The 11,599-nt window shown below is 37.7% G+C and overlaps 1 non-coding gene across 1 annotated transcript; it reads left to right on the top strand.

Moving 5' to 3' along the window:
- Positions 1 to 1,886: 1,886 nt before the first annotated feature.
- On the top strand, positions 1,887 to 1,993 carry LOC128289902 (small nucleolar RNA R71). Its single transcript, XR_008279543.1, has one exon. It is a non-coding gene; the product is annotated as a small nucleolar RNA R71 (small nucleolar RNA).
- The last annotated feature ends 9,606 nt before the right edge of the window (positions 1,994 to 11,599 follow it).

Genomic DNA, 11,599 nt, shown 5'->3' with positions numbered 1-11,599 from the left:
TCGACTGTGCCGTATGGGAAAATGCTAAGTATCGTAAGAGGGATATCTCCATTAAGTTTAGAGGTGGCAATCTGAGGGTCTGCTACATCTAATAGTACTTTTGTCTTCAACCTTAAGTTGATTTGGTGAAATATTGAGCTCGTTATGGCGTGGTTTTGGTCTATCGTGTGCTCTTGATTTTTGTGTCCACCATTCATCTAGTTCCTCGACCTGTAGCCTTCATTCTTCATAGATGGGTCCTTTGTCATTACTCAAACATGGCTCAGGCGTGTTCTTTGAACGTGTTTCCTGCAAAGAAGGTTTCACCACATGATCAATATTAGTAGCACAATTTATACAATCACCCTCGATATTTGATGTGTTACTTGAATTACGAGCTTTAAGAGTGATTGATTCCTCACCCACACGAAGTGTGAGTTCACCTGTACCAACATCAATTATAGTTCTAGCAGTTGCTAAAAAGGGCCTTCCTAAAATTAGAGGCACGTCACTATCCTTCTCTATGTCTAGAACAACAAAATCAACTGGGAATATGAATTTGTCAATTTTAATGAGTACATCTTCAATAATACCCCTAGGAAATCTGATTGTTTTGTTTGCTAACTGAATGCTCATCCTAGTTTGTTTGGGTTTCCTAAGACCTAGTTGTTTAAACATTTTATAAGGTATGCATTGATACTAGCCCCTAAATCAACCAAAGCATTATTAACATCTAAGCTACCAATTACACAAGGAATCGTAAAACTCCCTAGGTCTTTTAATTTGTTGGCAAGATTATTCTGTAGTATGGCTGAGCAAACTGCATTTTTGGCTGAGCAAACTACATTTAACTCCACATGCGATGCCTCATCCAACTTCCGCTTATTTGTTAAAAGCTCCTTTAAGAATTTGGCTGCGCTTGGCATCTGCGAAAGAGCTTCAATAAACGGTAAGTTAATATGTAATTTTTTAATAATTTAAGGAATTTACCGAATTGTTCGTTTGTGCGGTCTTTCCTTGTCGCATTGGGGTATGGCACATGAGGTTTGTACTCTTTACTTACCGGTGTTTGTTTACTGTGGTCTACCTCACCTTTGCTTTTACTTACCACAATTCCTTGCCTCGGTTCTGGTTCAGGTTCGACTAACCCTTCCTCATTTTGAATGGTAATTGCATTGAGCTGTTCCCTTGGGTTAGATTCAGTGTTGCTCGGCAAGCTACCTTGTGGTCGTTCAGAAATCAATTTGGCGAGTTGGCCTGTTTTAGTTTCGAGCCCTTGGGTTGACGCTTGTTGATTCTTAAGTGTTGTTTCGGTGCTCTGAAAGCGAGTTTTTGACACCGAGATAAACTTTGTTAGCATCTCCTCAAGGCTCGGCTTCTTTTCCTGTTAGTAAGGTGGTTGTTGAAAACCCGGAGGATGTTGTGGCCTTTGATTCCCTTGACCACCCCATGAGAAGTTGGGATGGTTCCCCCAACCTACATTATATGTGTTACTATATGGGTTATTTTGAGATCTAGAATTATTATTACCCATATATTGAACTTGTTCCTCCTTGGTGCTAGGGTTGAAGTGTTGATATTCTGTGTATGCTCCTCCTCCATTTGAATCGTACCTCATCACTGGATGTACCTGAGTAGCACCACACAAACCGTCAATCTTTTTATTTAAGAGTTTTACCTGGTTAGATAGCATAGTAGCCGCATCGAGGTTGAAAACACCGGTTGCTTTTGTCGGCTTTGTTCTCATGACTTGCCACTGATAGTTATTTAGTGACATCTCTTCAATAAATTCGTAAGCCACTTCAGGTGTTTTGTTATTGATAGTTCCACCAACAGCTGCGTCGATAAGTTGCCTTGTTAAAGGGTTCATGCCGTTGTGAAACGTTTGAACCTACAGCCATAACGGTAACCCATGGTGAGGGCACCTTCTCAATAGGTCCTTGTATCTCTCTCATGCATCATAGAGTGTCTTTAGATTCATCTACACAAAAGAAGAGATATCATTCCTTAATTTAGCCGTTTTAGCAGACGGAAAATATTTAGGTAGAAATTTTTCGGTCATTTATTCCCAAGTAGTGATTGACTCTCGTGGTAACGAGTTCAACCACTATTTTGCTTTGTTCATCAATGAAAAGGGAAACAACAGAAGGCAAATGGAATCATCAGAAACGCCATTAATTTTAAAAGTGTCGCAAAACTCTAGGAAATTCGCCAAATGAGCGTTTGGGTCCTCGTCCTGCAAACCATCAAACAGAACAAACTGTTGGATCATTTGAATTGTGTTAGGTTTCAGTTCAAAATTATTTGTAGCAACAGCAGGCCTAACTATACTTGACTCAGTTCCTGTTAAAGTAGGTTTAGCATAATCATACATAGTGCGTGGAGCAGGATTCTGATTTACTGGGTTAACAGATATCGCAGGAGGTAGTGGGTTTTCCTGATTTTCAGCCATCTCTTCGGTTGTGGTGGAAATATCATCCTCTTGCTCTTCTTCTGTGTATTTTAGGCTTCACCTTATTTCTCTTCGGTTTCTGCGAGCTGTGCGATCGATCTCATTGTCAAAAAGTAATGGTCCTGACGAGTTTCTTCTAGTCATGCACTATGAAAACCTGCCAAAAGCGAATAAACGAAAAATTAGAAAAGAAAATAAAATTTTAAATTGCAATAAAAGTAAAATGGCTAAAGTAATAAAAATCGAGTGTTCCTAATATCTTAGTTCCCCGGCAACGACGCCAAAAACTTGATTGTGATATGATGTGCTATATGCTACGTACAATAAGTTTTATAATTTATAATGGATAACTCTTGAAAACTAACTATCACGACGAAGGCAAGCGCACCTGTCGAACAGTAGTATAGCTTTAGCAAAACCAGATTGTCGAATCCCAAATAAACAAAAAGTACTAGCATTAACTTTTTTTTTATTATCTAGCCTAAAAAATTAAGGGTTTTGTTTATCTAAACTAATTACTAAACTAAGAATGCATAAAAAGAAAATTGGGAAAAGCTTTTGAGAAAACTTTGAATCAGGCGATTTATTCATTTGACTTGACCCATAGAAATCCCTAATTTATATTACTATCTCTCTCGAGACTAACAATGTCTAACCCTAGGTTGATTAACTGAAATCTCTTTCTAATTAACTCCCTGGTATTGCATTAACTCGATCTATGGATTCCCTTATTAGGTTTCACCCTAATCCGAAAAAATCTTGTCACCCTATCTCTAGGCGCAAAATCAACTCCGCTTAATTATGTTAGATCTACTCTTAGACAGGGACTTTTGCTTCTTTGAATAAGCACATCAAAACTTGAATCAATATCCTGAAATATTAAAACAAGAATAATTCATAATTAAGAACAAGTCAAATATTTATCATACAATTCAGATAATAATAACAAGATTCGTTTGAGGTTTCATTCCCCTTAGGTATTTAGGGGATTTAGTTCATATTTATAAAAGAAAACATCTCAAAAGAATAAAGATAACAAAACCATAAAGAAAACCCAAAACTCCTCAAAGAAATTGAAGGGAGATCTTCAGTCTTGATGATGAATCCAGCTTCTGAGATGGATCAATTGGCTTTCCTTGAGTAATTCCTTGCCTCCTACTCCATGTGTGTCCTCAATCTGCCTCCTGGGGTGTTTAAATAGGCTTTAGAATGCCTAAAAACCCTCCAAAGTGGCCTTTTTCGAATAGGACTGAACTTGGGCTCGACAGGGACACGCCCGTGTGTGATTTCTCCAATCCATGTTTAAGGCTGTTAAATAGACACGGGCGTGTGGTCTACCCATGTAAGTTGTGCTCAATTCTACTACACAGACATGGGCGTGTGATCTACCCGTGTGAAGAAGTCCAGGTCGTGTTGATTTGCCACATTGGCCAATTTTCTCCGTTTTCGGCCCGTTTCTCACTATTTTTTGCTTTCCTATGCTCATCTAAGTATAAAACATGAAATTAAAGGATTAGGAGCATCGAATTCACCAAATATAAGTATAAATCATCCAAAAATGTGCTACGCATGGGGTAAAAATATGTACAAATAATGGTTTATCAATTGGTTGACATTGATGTGGTTCACTAATTCTTGAATTAGGGATCCAAATCACTTAAACTCACAAAATGGCTCCATTTTACCTCTCAGTCTCCATTTAACTAAGTTAGACAAATTAATCCGGATTATCTTTCAATCTCACCTATTAACATGGGACTAATGAATTAGTGGCCAACACGATCTCTCGATCTCACTTGCCTAAATGTTCCTTTAGGGTTGTCAAAACTAAGTTTTTAAGTTCATTCAAATTAATCTAATTTATTACAATTTAGTCATTTATCCAAAAATCAACTCACCATATCTCCATCAATCGACTACCTTGAAGGCATAGCTACTTATGCTGGAAATAAAACTAACAACCATGAAAATGAAAAGCAAAGAAGCCATTAAAGAAAAACTTGAGAAAAATATAAAAGTTAAGATTTTTATGAAAGAAAGCTTAAAAGACATGTAAAGAGAAACATTCAACAAAAAAATCTAAAGTAATAAATATAAAAGGAATAAATTTTAACAAATGCAAAGTAAAAGAAATTGAAATTCATAAACTATATCTGACAATGTCTTACAACCAAGGTACAAGGACTAAAGTTGTAAATAAACCTAACCTACAGTGATAACTAACTTAACTAACACTAAGAACAACTAAAATAAGAAGAAAATTTGTTGGGAAATGTAAAATCTATAGCTAAGGAAATGAAAATAAGAAACACTAGAAAAAGAGGAAGAGAAACTAAAAGAAAACCTAAGGAAAACTAAGCCTAAACTAAGGTAATGTGGCCTTTCTTTCTCTCTCAACCAAATTTTGGCTGATATAATAGCTATTCTAACCCAATTTGTGTACCCAAAATACCATTGAATGGGCCATCAATGAGTGGTGCTTCGGGTGGAAAATGACTATCCTTTTATCTAATTTTGTCCCTTCACGATATTGGTAATGCTATACCAAGGAAGAAGATATCGCAATATCTCAGACAGTTTCGAACTTAGAGGTCTTCTTGGAGGGTGGATATCGTGATACCCAAAGTGGATATCGGATACCACTAAAGGGTGATCTCCAATCTTGAGTCTGTTAGAGGTATTGATAAACCGTAATTTATACATATTTGTATCCCATGCTTAGCACAATTTATGGATGATTTTTCCTTAGATTTGGTGAATTCGATGCTCCTAATGCCTTAATTTCATGTTTTATACTTAGGTAAGTATAGGAGAGTGAAAAGAACGAGAAACGGGCCAAAAACGGAGAAAATGGGCTAACGTACAAAATCAACACGGGCTGGACTTCCTAACACGGGCAGACCACACGCCCGTGCCTATTTAACAGGCTTAACCACGGCCTGAAGTAATCGCACACGGGCGTGTCACACAGGCATGTCCCTGTCGATCCCAAGCAGAGTCCTATTCGGAAAAGTCCACTTTTGAAAGCTCTTAGGCATTCCAAAGCCGATAAATACACCTTAGAAGAGGAGAAGAGGGGGGACACACAGGAGGAAGCTAGGAATTGCTCTAGGAAAGCCGATCGATCCATCTCAGAAGTCAGATTCACCATCAAGACTGAAGATCTCCCTTCAAATTCCCTTAGGAGTTTTGGGTTTTCTTATGTTTTGTTAATTTTATTCTTTTGAGATGTTTTCTTTCATTAGTATGAACTAAAACCCCTAAATACCTAAGAGGAATGAAACCTAGGATGAATCTTATTATTATCTGAATTGTATGATAAATATTTGACTTGTTCTTAATTTTGTGTTCTTAATTCTTGTTTTGATATTCCAGGATATTGATTCAAGTTAAGCTCTTATTCTGTCTAAGAGTAAATTTGTCATAATTAAGCAGAGTTGATTGCGCGCCTAGAGATAGGATGACAAGATTTTGCCGGATTAGGGTGAAACCTAATAAGGGGATCCATAGATCGAGTTAATGCAACCCTAGGGCGTTAATTAGAAAGAGATTTCAATTATTCAATGTAGGGTTAGACGTTGTTAGTCTCAAGAGAGATAATAATATAACTTAGAGATCTCTACGGAACAAGTTGAATGAATAAATTGTCCAATTCAGAGTCAAATAACAAGTGAAGTCTAGGTGGATTTTTCCTTAGGTACTGTCTTAATCAATCGAGTTTTCCAAAACGTATTTTCCCCAAATTTCTTTTCTGTGATTTTTTAGTTTAATTAATTAGTTAGATAAACAAAACCCTTTTATTTTTTAGGCTAGATAATAAAAAGAAAGTTGATACTAGTACTTTTAGTTCCTTTGGGTTCGATAATCTGGTCTTGCTAAAGCTATACTACTGTTCGATAGGTACACTTTCCTTCATCGTGATAATAGTTAGTTTCAAGAACGATTCATTATAAATATTTAAAACCTGTCACGAATATCACGTACCAAGTTTTTGGCGCTGTTACCGAGGAACTAGGATATTAGGAAAACTCGATTTTTATTACATTAGCCATTTACTTTATTCGTAATTTAAGTTTTTATTTTATTTTCATTTGTAATTCTTCATTTCTTTTCTTCTGACAGGTTTTTCTAGTTTATGATCAGAAGAAACCCGTCAAGACCACTACTTTTTGACGGTGAGATCGACCGCACAGTTCGCAGGAACCGGAGAGAAATAAGGAGAAACCTAAGATACACAGAGGACGAGCAAGAGGACGATACTTCAACCACAACCGAGGATATGGCTGAAAACCAAGAAAATCCGCTACCTCCTGCAATTGTTGCTGATCTAGTAAATCAAAATCTTGCTCCACGCACTATGTATGATTATGCTAAACCTAGTTTAACAAGAAGTGAGTCAAGTATAGTTAGACCTGCTATTGCTGCAAATAATTTTGAACTGAAACCTAACACAATTCAAATGATACAACAGTTTGTTCAGTTTGATGGTTTGCAAGACGAGGATCCCAAATGCTCACTTGGTAAATTTCCTAGAATTCTGCGATACCTTTAAATTTAATGGCATTTCTAATGACGCCATCCGCCTTTAGTTGTTTCTTTTTTCATTAAGAAATAAGGCTAAACAATGGTTGAACTTGTTACCACGAGGGTTAATCACTACTTGGGAACAAATGACCGAAAAGTTTTTATTAAAATATTTTTCGCCGGCTAAAATAGCTAAATTACGTAATGATATCTCTTCTTTTGTGTAGATGGATTTAGAAACACTCTACGATGCATGCAGAGATACAAAGACCTATTGAGAAGGTGCCCTCACCATGGGTTAGCGCTTTGGCTATAGGTTCAAACGTTTCATAATGGCCTGAATCCTTCGACTCGGCAGATGATTGATGCAGCTGCTGGAGCAACCATCAATAATAAGACACCTGAAGATGCCTATGATTTTATAGAGGAGATGTCACTGAATAACTATCAGTGGCAAGTCATGAGGACAAAGCCAACGAAAACAGCCGGCATTTATAACGTCGATTCAGTCACCATGCTCTCTAATCAGGTAGAACTCTTGGATAAGAAAATTGATGGTTTCCTTAGTTCTTCACAGGTTCACCCAGTGATGAGGTGCGATTCAAATGGAGGAGGAGCATGCACAGAATATCAACCCTTCAACCCTATCATCGAGGAGGAATAAGTCCAGTATATGGGTAACAATAACTCTAGATCCCAATTTCTCATGGGACGGTCAAGGAAATCAGAGGCCTTAACATCCTCCGGGTTTTCAACAACCACCTTACCAGCAAGAAAAGAAGCCGAACCTTGAGGAGATGTTAACAAAATTTATCTCAGTGTCAGAAACTCGTTTTTAGAATATCGAGACAGCACTCAAAAATCAAGAAGCATCAATCCAGGGGCTTGAAACTCAGATTGGACAGCTTGCCAAATTGATTTCTGAACGACCACAAGGTAGCCTGCCAAGCAACATTGAATCTAACGCAAGAGAGCAACTCAACGCGATTGCCCTTCAAGATGAGGAAGGGCTAGTTGCAGAACCAAGGCTAGAAACGTGGTAAGCAAAGGTAAGGATGAGGTAGGCCACAATGAGCCAAAGCCAGTAATTACAGAATATAAACCTCGGGTGCCATACCCCAAGGCGACAAGGAAAGACCGCTTAGACGAACAATTTGGTAAATTCCTTAAACTTTTAAAGAAACTACATATTAACTTACCGTTTATTGAAGCCCTTTCACAAATGCCCAACGCAGTCAAGTTTTTAAAGGAGCTTCTAGCAAATAAATGGAAGTTAGATGAAGCATCGCATGTGGAGCTGAACACTGTCTACTCAGCCATTCTACAGACTAAGCTGCCCAACAAACTAAAAGATCCAGGGAGTTTTACAATTCCTTATTTAATTGGTAGCTTAGATGTTAATAATGCGTTGGCTGATTTAGGGGCTAGTGTCAATTTTATGCCTTATAAGTTGTTTAAGCAACTAGGTCTAGGGAAACCCAAACAAACTAGGATGAGTATTCAATTGGCTGATAAAACCATTAGATTTCCTAGGGGTATTATTGAAGATGTTCTTGTTAAGATCGATAAATTTATATACCTAGTAGACTTTGTTGTTCTAGACATGGAAGAGGATAGTAACGCACCCTTAATTTTAGGAAGGCCCTTTTTAGCAACCGCCAGAAAAATTATTGATGTTGGCACAGGTGAACTCACACTTCGTGTGAGAGATGAAACAATCACCCTTCAAGCCCGTAATTCGAATAACACATCAAAAATTAAAGGTGACTGTACAAATCATTCGGCTAAAACTAACCATATAGTGCAACCTTCTTTGTAGGAAACAGGTCCGAAAAACATATATAAGCCAAGCAACAACAAAGAACCCATCCATGAAGAACGAAGGTTACAAATTGAGGAGCTAGATGAATGGCAGACACATAAACTGAGAAAACACGATAAACTAAAACCACACCATGATGAGCCTAATTCTTCCAAAAATCAACTTCAAGTTGGAGACAAAGTTCTACTAGATGCAGGAGATCCTCAAATCGCCACTTCTGAACCGAATGAAGAAACCCCTCTTACAGTAACTAGCATTTTTCCATACGGTACGGTCGAGGTAAATCACCCCAAATTTGGCACGTTCAAGGTAAATAGTACTCGTCTTAAACCTTATGTTGATAAAAATTATAGTAGGGATGAGGAGTGTAAACTTCTCGATCCACCAGGATCACTCACCAGAGAGGTAAGTCGAGCTTAGACTATAAATAAGCGTTTCTCGGGAGGCACCCCGTGCACTAACGGTGCTAACTTCTTTAAATTTTAGTCTTTAACATTTAATTCACTAACTGAGTCACTGAACACAAGATTTTCAGAACCACACGGCCAGACACACGGGCGTGCCGTAGGCTGTGCACATACCAAGGGATGCAACACAGCCGTGCGATATGGCCGTGTGAAAACAGGGCAAAATTTTTTTCCCCAACACGGGATACGATAAGTAGCCATAGTCGTGCAACATAGTTGTGGGCGAAACTGATAAAACAAAACAGGGGTGCAATACGTCCGTGTTTTGAAACCATGGGTAAACCTGTCAATTTAACATGGGCGTGCACCTGCATACACGGGTGTGGGAGAAGTGAACGGAGATCGACACGGCTGTGTGATAAACGCCAAATTATACATGTCTACACCCCAAATACTTAGCATATTTATGGATGTTTATTACTAGATTTGTAGATTTTGGTGCTCTTAATATGATTATTTCATGTTTTGTACTCAAGAGAGCACCAAGAGTCGAAAGGAGCCAAAAATGAGCTAAAAAGGGACAAAACGGACAAAATTGAAAAGATAACACAGCCTAAGCCTTGCCACATGGGCATCTCACACGCCAGTGGCCTTCGAGGGTGTCGGCCAAGGTTTTCACGGTTCACACAGCCTGGCCATTGAGCTCACACGGCCGTGTGCAATTTAACGAATCGAACACGGCCTGGTAATCACGTCACTCGGCCGTGGCACACGGGCGTGTCCCTTTTTCAAAAGTTATATTTTACACGAGAAAAGGGTACTTAGGGAGGAAGAAAGCCAATCCAAAGCCTATATAAACACCATAAGTATGACCTAGAAGGGGGCCGCTCTTTCCAGAACTTTTTTGGAATACAGTACCACACGCCGGGAATTACTTGAAGAAAGCTAGAAGATCCATCTCAAAAGCCAAAGCTACTCCAAGACTGAAGATCTCTCTCAGAATTCCTTCAGGGGTTTTAGAGTTTTCTTCATGTTTTGTTATTTTTATACTTTTTAGCTGTACTCTTATTTTATTATGAACTAAACCCCTTAGATACCTAAGGGGGATAAAACCTATGATGGATCTTGTTATTATTATCTGAACTGTATGATAAATACTTGTTTTGTTCTTAATTATGTGTTCTTAATTCTTGAGTTAATATTCTGGGTATTAAGTCATGATTTGATGTGCTTATGTAGAAAAGGAATAGACCCTGCCTAAGAGTAGATTTGGCATAATTAAGTGGAGTTGATCAAACGCCTAGAAATAGGGTTATGAGATTTTACCGAATTAGGGTGAAACCTAATAAAGGGATCCATAGATCGAGTTAATGCAACCTTAGAGTGTTAATTAGAGAAAGTCTCGGTTATTCAATCTAGGGATTAGACATTATTAGTCTTGAATAGGAATAATAACTTAGGGATCTCTACGGAGCAAGTCAAGTGAATAAATTCTCCGGTTCAGAGTCAGATAACAAGTGAAATCTAGGTGGATTCCTCCTTGGGTGTCGTCTTTATCAATTGCTTTTCTTCAAGTCTTTTTCCTAAATTTTCTCTTTGCTTTAATTAAATCAGTTAATTAGTTTAGATAATTAGTTTAATAAACAAACCCTTTTATTCCTAGGCTAGATGATAAAAAGATAGTTATTACTAGTACTTTTGGTTCCCTTGGGTACGATATCCCGGTCTTGCCATTACTATACTATTGTTTGATAGGTGTGCTTGCCTTTTCGTCGTGATAATAGTTAGTCTAGGTTTGATCTTCATTATAAATATTTATTACTTGTTACGAATCACGCAATCAAGTATCCGTGCCGAATTCTTAGGAAGCTGAAATATTAGGAACACTAAATTTTTATTACTTTAGCCATTTATTTTTCTTGCAATTTTATTTTATTTTATTTTATTATTTATTAATTTACTTTTTCTCTCTTGGCAGGTTTTTATAGTTTATGACTAGAAGAAACCCGTTAGGACCATTACTCTTTGACGAAAAAATCGATCGCACAATTCGCAAAAATCAAAAAGAAATAAGACATAGTTTACGATACACGAAGAACGAGCGAGAAGATGATACTCAAACCCCAATCGAAGAGATGGCTGAAAATCCAGGCGATCAGCTGCCTCCTGCAATTGCAGCTAATCAAAATCCTACTCCACGTACTATGTATGATTATGCTAAACCTTCTTTAACAGGAACTGAGTCTAGTATAGTTAGACCTGCTATTGCTGCGAATAATTTCGAACTAAAACCTAACACAATTTAGATGATACAGTAGTTTTTTCAATTTGATGGTTTGTAGGATGAGGATCCCAATACGCACTTGGCGAATTTTCTTGAATTTTGCAATACATTCAAAATCAATGGCTTTTCTG

This window comes from Gossypium arboreum, chromosome 2, assembly GCF_025698485.1.
Source record: "Gossypium arboreum isolate Shixiya-1 chromosome 2, ASM2569848v2, whole genome shotgun sequence".
Lineage (NCBI taxonomy): Eukaryota > Viridiplantae > Streptophyta > Magnoliopsida > Malvales > Malvaceae > Gossypium > Gossypium arboreum.
This window is presented reverse-complemented; position numbering and strand designations above follow the sequence as displayed.